This window comes from Triticum aestivum, chromosome 6B (assembly GCF_018294505.1).
Source record: "Triticum aestivum cultivar Chinese Spring chromosome 6B, IWGSC CS RefSeq v2.1, whole genome shotgun sequence".
Lineage (NCBI taxonomy): Eukaryota > Viridiplantae > Streptophyta > Magnoliopsida > Poales > Poaceae > Triticum > Triticum aestivum.
This window is the reverse complement of record NC_057810.1, coordinates 227,483,828-227,491,863: the sequence shown is the minus strand read 5'-3', so window position 1 is coordinate 227,491,863 and position 8,036 is coordinate 227,483,828.

Below are 8,036 nucleotides of genomic sequence, written 5' to 3'. Positions count from 1 at the left end.
ACCCCTGCAATGCCGATAAATCTGAATGGCTAAGCTCTGGCCGCGGCAGCCCCACAAGGCGCCACCTCACCAGGCCCTCAGCACCCCAATCACTCCCTCAGAGCGACCAATGGTTGGCTGGCAACCGTAACGAAAGACCTTGTTTTCCCTCGTGATTGGTATGCAGGACCTACTCCAGAAGCAATGCTGGGGACATCGCGAGCTTTATCTCCTTCTCTCCGGCACGATCCGCTTGCACGTTAAAAGGGGGGGGGCCCTGAGCATCATGACTCATTGGCTCCTACTGGCTCTCCAGCCCTCACCCCCTGGCCTTGACCCATGGCATCGCAACCTGTCATACCAGTGGCGGCTGAGCTCGCTCGAGGGCCGGGACTTGAGGTCGTAGAGCATGAAGGAAAGTGCGGGGGAGAGGGAAGAAGCTCGCGAGGACCTAACCCGGCAACACCTCAGCTGCCGCCGCGCAAGCCCGGCACCTCAACGAAAACTACGCCAGACCTATGAAATAAGTCACGTGAAAACTAATCCGACTCAGCGCTAAACCCTCGCCTACTACAGCTCTGTCGCGGCGACGTTGCCTACCTTTCTTGCCCAGCGGAGGCTGCTTGAGCGCTAAAGGGGACCTCCTGAGCATCACGGCTCAGGGGCTCTTACTGGACCTCGGGCCGCTCACCTCCTGGCCTTGACCACGGCATCGCGACCTGGCATACCAGCGACGGCTGAAGTCTGCCTGGGGACCGGGACCTGTCAGCGTAGAGCACCAATCCCTCGTGAGGAAAGAAAGGGGGAGCCGAGCCGGGACAGGACAAGCATCTCGCATCGGTTCATAATAAGGATATAATATAATATTCACAAAAGACATGGCCGGCGCCTTACATACCCTCGCGGGGTGGTACTTCGATTCCTCGCAGGAAACAAAAGGTGCTAATCCTAAGGAATGCTAACTGCGCGTGCCTCCGCAGGAGACGCCATCATCAACAGTGGGCCATCAGGCGCCGGCGCCAACCCCATCCATATCAGCAGCGCCTGGTGGCCTAAAGCACCCGCCCTGCTCCGAGCGCGACGCGAGCTCGGGGGCTCGTAGCTGTCGTCGCTCGTATCCGGAGTCGCGTAAAGCTTGGCGGAGTCGCTGGACCCTCCGGCACCTCCGCTGCTGCCTGAGGAGCTGCTGGGGAAGCGGTTGGCGGGCCTGGTCCTTGCCAGGACGATGCCCCGGCCGCCTTTCTCAGGGCAGCATTCCAGCCGGCGTCCTTCCACGTCGAAGACCTTGAAGAACATCAAGGAGGCGCCATCGTATTTGAGGTGGATTACAAGGGCATCCCCTGTCCGGCAGACCCGGGCGATCTCGCCCCAGCCCAGGGTCATGCAGACCTTGCCCGGAGCGATGACCTCGACCTCCGCTCCGGTCGCAGGGGTACTGCAGTCAGCGTGCTGCAGGCAGAGCTCAAGAGGCCCCCTCGGCGGGATCTCGAAGGCGAAGGAGGGAGGAAGGCGAATCCAAGATCGAGGAGGCATGGCGGCGTGAAGCACGAGCTCGCGAGAGGAGCCCTCGGCGTGGGCTCCAGTGGGAACGACGCGCACCGCCGTAACTTGCTGGCATCGGCGGCGGCACCGTCGGTGCGTCTCAACACCTCCTTCTCTAGAGCCCTCGATGCGGGCGTACAAGGGGAGCGGAAACCCAGGCGGCCGCCGCTCGTACCAGGGCCTCGACACCTCCTGCCGAGCACCTTCATCTCGGCGGCAGAGGACTAGCCGCTTCTTCGGCGGAAGCGGGTCAGGACCCTCTCGGTGGGCCTTTCCCTTCTCTTCTGCAGAAAACTGGCGGATTGATGCCATTGGCGTAAGGTGGAGCAAGGGAGAGGAAGAAGAAGAAAAGGAGTAGCAGGAAGGAATGGACTAGAAGGGCTCGCGTTGTTCCGTACATATAGCCGGAGGAGGCCAACCGTCGGCCACCACGATCGCATGTAATCATGACCCAGTTTTTGCATGCAGGGACTTGTCAAGTCGTGCGGTTGCCAAGGCGTCGTGGGGAAGTGGAGACACCCACGTTCAATCAATCGCCACGCGGTGCCTAAGGCCACAGGCTGTTGGGGCCCGCGATGCTTCACACTTGCCCCTTCGCTTCTCTGCTAAGCCAAGTCCGGGCGCGCCTTGGGCCCGGGGGCTACTGTCGGCATTCTGGGAATGGGGGTCCCCAGACTTGCCTGCCTGCGGCCTGCGGCGTGGCTCAAGTGGAGGCCCAGTGCAGCCCAGCTTCATCAGTTCAAGCTCAAGACCCTCGCGAGGGGCCAAGCCTCGCGGGGCGGACAACAGGAAGCTTCCTCAGGAGCAGCCTCATCAGGCAGGCTCACGAGGAGGCGGAGAGATCAAGGCAAGGGTACCTCGCAAGGAGCCCATGACGATCGAGACTAGGCGGGCGCCAGGCGGGCGCCGGCCTGCAAAGTGTCCTTGTTTCCCCTTCGGTGCAAAGGGGGCAAGCACAGGCCAAGGCATCAGGCAAAGGTTACCGTTTTGGTGCAACAAGATGAAGACCAGCAGAACGGCGGGATGGAGGTCATCGTGGGGCCCAGGACGGCATCATCGTCAGAGCCTTTGGCAGCCGAAGACCAACTTTAGTCAGGATAAGTGTACCAGATGTTCCCCTTCAAAATGGCCAATTGTTGGTGCCCTTCCCGCTCATTATTTGGGAAGATGCCCAGGGCCTCCCTCTATAAATAGGACTAGCCACCACAGAGTAGAGGCATCTAGAATCGAATCGTCCAGAGAGAGAGAGAGAGAGAGAGAGAGAGGCGACTGAACTCACCCAAGCAGTTCATCGCACCAGCTCAAGAACAGCCCCTCGCGAGGCTGTTCTCCCCTTGTACTGTTCATCATCAGCCCCTGAGGCAATCCACCACACCACACACTGGAGTAGGGTATTACACCATAATGGTGGCCTGAACCAGTATAAATCCCTTGTGTGTTCTTCTTTCTAGCCTAGATCCTTTGTGAGACTTCGAGACGTGAGCTGGTAGGGGAAAGATCTTCGTGCGCACCCCAGAGTTCGAACCTCAAGGGTCTACCGGAACCCAAAATCCGACAGTTTTGCTTTGTGATCTCTTTTTGTAATCGAGTCCGTGAGCTATCTGTAATAAAGATTAGTGTTGAGTCAAGGGCTTTGGTATGTTGCTATGATCTTGAGGAAGTAGAATTAATAAAAGGGTTCATATTGATCTTATGAATAGTGATGACTTCACATATAGAAAGTATGAGGCATAAAAATTGTTGAGAGTTGATAAACGTAGCCTTGGTCATCGTTGCAATTAATAGGAAGTGATAAGGAAAGAGAGGTTCACATATAAATATATTATCTTAGACACCTTTTATAATTGGGAGCACTCATTAAGTATGACATGCTAAAAGAGTTGACGTTGGACAAGGAAGACAACGTAATGGTTTATGTTTTCCGACATCTCAGTTAAAGTATATTGTCATCGACCTTCCAAACATGTTGAGCTTGCCTTTCCCCCTCAAATTCCTTCCACCAAGTAGAGATACTACTTGTGCTTCCAAATATCCTTAAACCCAGTTTTGCCATGAGAGTCCACCATACCTACCTATGGATTGAGTAAGATCCTTCAAGTAAGTTGTCATGTTGCAAGCAATAAAAATTGTTATCAAAATATGTATGACTTATTAGTGCAGAGAAAATAAGCTTTGTACGATCTTGTTGTGGAAGTAATAAAAGCGACAGACTGCACAATAAAGGTCCACATACAAGGGGCAATATAAAGTGACGTTCTTTTGCATTAAGATTTTGTGCATCAACCCTAAACGTACATGACAACCTCTGCTTCCCTCTGTGAAGGGCCTATCTTTTACGTTATGTTTTTACTTTATGCTTGAGTCAAGGTGATCCACATCTTTCCCTTTTTTCATTTTATCCTTTGGCAAGCTCCTCGTGTTTAAAAGATCATGATATATATCCAACTGGATGTAAGTTAGCATGGGCTATTATTGTTGACATCACCTAAAGGTGAATATGTTGGGAGGCAACTCAATAAGCCCCTATCTTTCTCAGTGTCCGGCTGAAACTTCATAACCATAAGTATTGCGTGAGTGTTAGCAATTGTAGAAGACTACAAGATAGTTGAGTATGTGCACTTGCTGAAACGCTCTATTGTTGATTCTTTCTGATGTTATGATAAATTGCGATTGCTTCAATGACTGAGATTATAGTTTATTAGTTCCCAATGAAGTTTTTGAACCATACTTGACATTGTGAATTGATTGTTACTTGAGCATAAGAAATTATATGATAAAATCTATATATGTTGTTGTTATAAGAATGATCATGATGCCCTCATGTCCGTATTTTTATTTTTATCGACACCTCTATCTCTAAACATGTGGACATATTTTTCAATTTCGGCTTCCGCTTGAGGACAAGCGAGGAATAAGCTTGGGGGAGTTGATACGTCCATTTTGCATCATGCTTTCATATCAATATTTATTGCATTATGGACTGTTATTACACATTATATCTCAATACTTATGGCTATTCTCTCTTATTTTACAAGGTTTACCATGAAGAGGGGGAATGCCGGTAGCTGGAATTCTGGCTGGAAAAGGAGCAAACATTGGAAACCTATTCTGCACTGCTCCAAAAGTCATGAAACTCCACTAAACATCTTTTTGGAATGTATAAGAATTATTGAGCAAAAGAAATACACCAGGGGGCCCACACCCTATCCAGGAGAGTGGAGGGCGGGCCCCCCTACTGGGCGCGCCCACCTATCTCCTGGGCCCCCTGGTGGACCTCTGGTGTCCATCTTCTGCTATATGAGAGCTTTTACCCTGGAAAAAATCGTGGGCAAGCTTACGGGACGAAACTCCGCCGCCACGAGGCGAAACCTTGGCGGAACCAATCTAGGGCTCTGGCGGAGCTGTTCTGCCGGGGACACTTCCCTCCGGGAGGGGGAAATCATCACCAACATCATCACCAACGATCCTCTCATCGGGAGGGGGTCAATCTCCATCAACATCTTCACCAGCACCATCTCCTCTCAAAACCCTAGTTCATCTCTTGTATCCAATCTTGTATCAAAACCGCAAATTGGTACCTGTGGGTTGCTAGTAGTGTTGATTACTCCTTGTAGTTGATGTTAATTGGTTTACTTGGTGGAATATCATATGTTCAGATCCTTTATGCATATTATTACTCCTCTGATTATGAACATGAATATGCTTTGTGAGTAGTTACGTTTGTTCCTGAGGACATGGGTGAAGTCTTGCTATTAGTAGTCATGTGAATTTGGTATTCGTTCGATATTTTGATGAGATGTATGTTGTCTTTTCCTCTAGTGGTGTCATGTGAACGTCGACTACATGACACTTCACCATTATTTGGGCCTAGAGGAAGGCATGGGGAAGTAATAAGTAGATGATGGGTTGCTAGAGTGACAGAAGCTTAAACCCTACTTTATGCGTTGCTTCGTTAGGGGCTGATATGGATCCATATGTTTAATGTTGTGGTTAGGTTTACCTTAATACTTCTTTTGTAGTTGCGGACGCTTGCAATAGGGGTTAATCATAAGTGGGGTGCTTGTCCAAGTAAGGGCAATACCCAAGTACCGGTCCACCCACATATCAAATTATCAAAGTACCGAACGTGAATCATATGAACGTGATGAAAACTAGCTTGACGATAATTCCCATGTGTCCTCGGGAGCTCCTTTCTCATTATTAGAAATTGTCCAGGCTTATCCTTTTCTACATAAAGGATTGGGCCACCTTGCTGCACTTTATTTACTTTATTTGCTTGTTACTCGTTACTATTTATCTTATCACAAAACTATCTGTTACCTACAATTTCAGTGCTTGCAGAGAAAACCTTACCGAAAACCGCTTATCATTTCCTTCTGCTCCTCGTTGGATTCGACACTCTTACTTATCAAAAGGACTACGATAGATCCCCTACACTTGTGGGTCATCAGGCATGTGCCCATAGTGGGCCTTTAACAGGCCTAAACATAATTTAGGCCATCAGTAGTAATAGGACGTTTACATGTGTAAATATCTCGAGCCCATAAAAAACATGGGCCTTTAATAGGCCGAAAGTAAGATTGGGACTTGATTGTGCCAAATAACCCACTAGTCTTAGCGGGCTGAAATGGTGGCCTGTTTACAATGCGGGGCGTCCACAGGCCGAAATTCAGACGGGCCGTAAATGCGCCGACCTACTACACGGGCCTTTAACAGGCCGGAAGTTCGGTCGGGCTTGATTAGTGTCATTTTTATATGGGCCATTAATAGGCCCGATGTGGCGTTGGTCCACATATGGCCCATGGATTTCGTCCGACTTTAACAGGCCGATAGTCACAACAGCATGAAAGTGGCCCAAATCTATAGTGGGCCTCTAACAGACCGAATGTCAGACATAGCCGAATAGGACCCATATCCGTCACGGTCGTTTATGGGCCAAAAGTTTCAATGGCCTATAAATGGGCCCAAATGAAGCAGGACCTTTAACATGCCGGAAACACACCGGGACGTAATTCGGCCCAAATTCTTAGCGGACTGTTAATGGGCCAGAAGTGACCATGGGCCGCGATGATGACAAGTTTAGGACGGGTCATTGACGGGCCAATTTGACACTAGTCGTACGGGCCTTAACTGAGAATGTCGGGTCTTTAGCTAGGCCGGCCCATTATGGTCTGCACAATCTTGTGGGCCTTTAGCTGGGTCGGCCCATTATGGCCCGCTAAATCTTGTGGGCCTTTAGTTGGGCCGGCCCACTTAATCTTTATGGCCACTTTTGGGCTAGTCCACGTGTCAACGTATCATAGGCGCATCTCGCCCATTGGATGAGTGACACCTGCGCCAACACGGAGCTGACACGTGGTTCCGTCAGCCAATGAGAATTTTACACGTGGAAAATTGGCATTGGTCATGGCTGTTAGTGGGTTATCAGATCCAAACCGGACATGATAGCTTAACGGCATCCCGTTACGATGGATGCCACGTGTCGGTCACCCTTGACGAAAGCACTTCTATGACGCACGATGTATCATCATGGAAGTGGACACTTCCATGATGATAATTTTGGTAGTGCCATGGAACACTTCTACGACAACACATGTATGACTATCTTGATTCTGTTATAAAATTGTCATGGATGTACATGCATGACAGAAAACGCGACCTACTCTGACAAACACGTATCATCATGGAAGTTTATTTTTTTGTAGTGTCACCAGCCAGACATGGATGGTAAAACATAGTCATCAACTGAACTGAGCTAATTTTAGATAGGTCGATATCTGGGACATCTTGAATGAGACCAGCGGATCACCCCAACAGGAGGCTGATTAATTGTCTCACACAGCAGAAATCAGAACATCATGATCAAACATCATTTCACAACTTGGTATGAAATACAACACAGTGCTCGATCTATTGTACAAATATTAAATTGCCTCTAAAGATGAGGAACAAGTGTGGAGCAGAGCTCACTGAAACAATCCTCGACAAACAACAATACATGAATTAAAATCAGTTTTGACAACTTATTCTTAGCAATGCCTAATGGCCTTGTGCATGTCGTCCGGCGGTGACCTTCCATACCATAGTTCTTGCATCGTCCTGGCTTTTCTGTTGTTTTGGGGGGGGGGCATCCCCTCTCTCAGGACAGGTGGTTCGCTTGTGCCCCTCGTGGAGACAAATGTTGCATAACCTTGTCTGTTTACTCAGACCTTGTACAATGCCTTTTCTCTACTGTTTGTCAGTCTTCCAACAGCCCTCTGCTTATCTGGTGCCGCCAGGCCTTAGAGATCATTCACGCTAGCAGATTGTGCTGCACTAATACCTTGGTCGGCCCCTTCGCCCCCAGCAAATGCAACTTCTCCATTTGCAGGCAATCTACCAGGAGCCAAACCTACCATACGGTCCTTAAATCCTAGATCATCCCTCTTCTCTACAATAGGTGTGCCACGCAGCAACAAATCACCCAGGCCAGCAAACATGAAATCAAATGATTTTGCGCTAGCATCGCCCATACG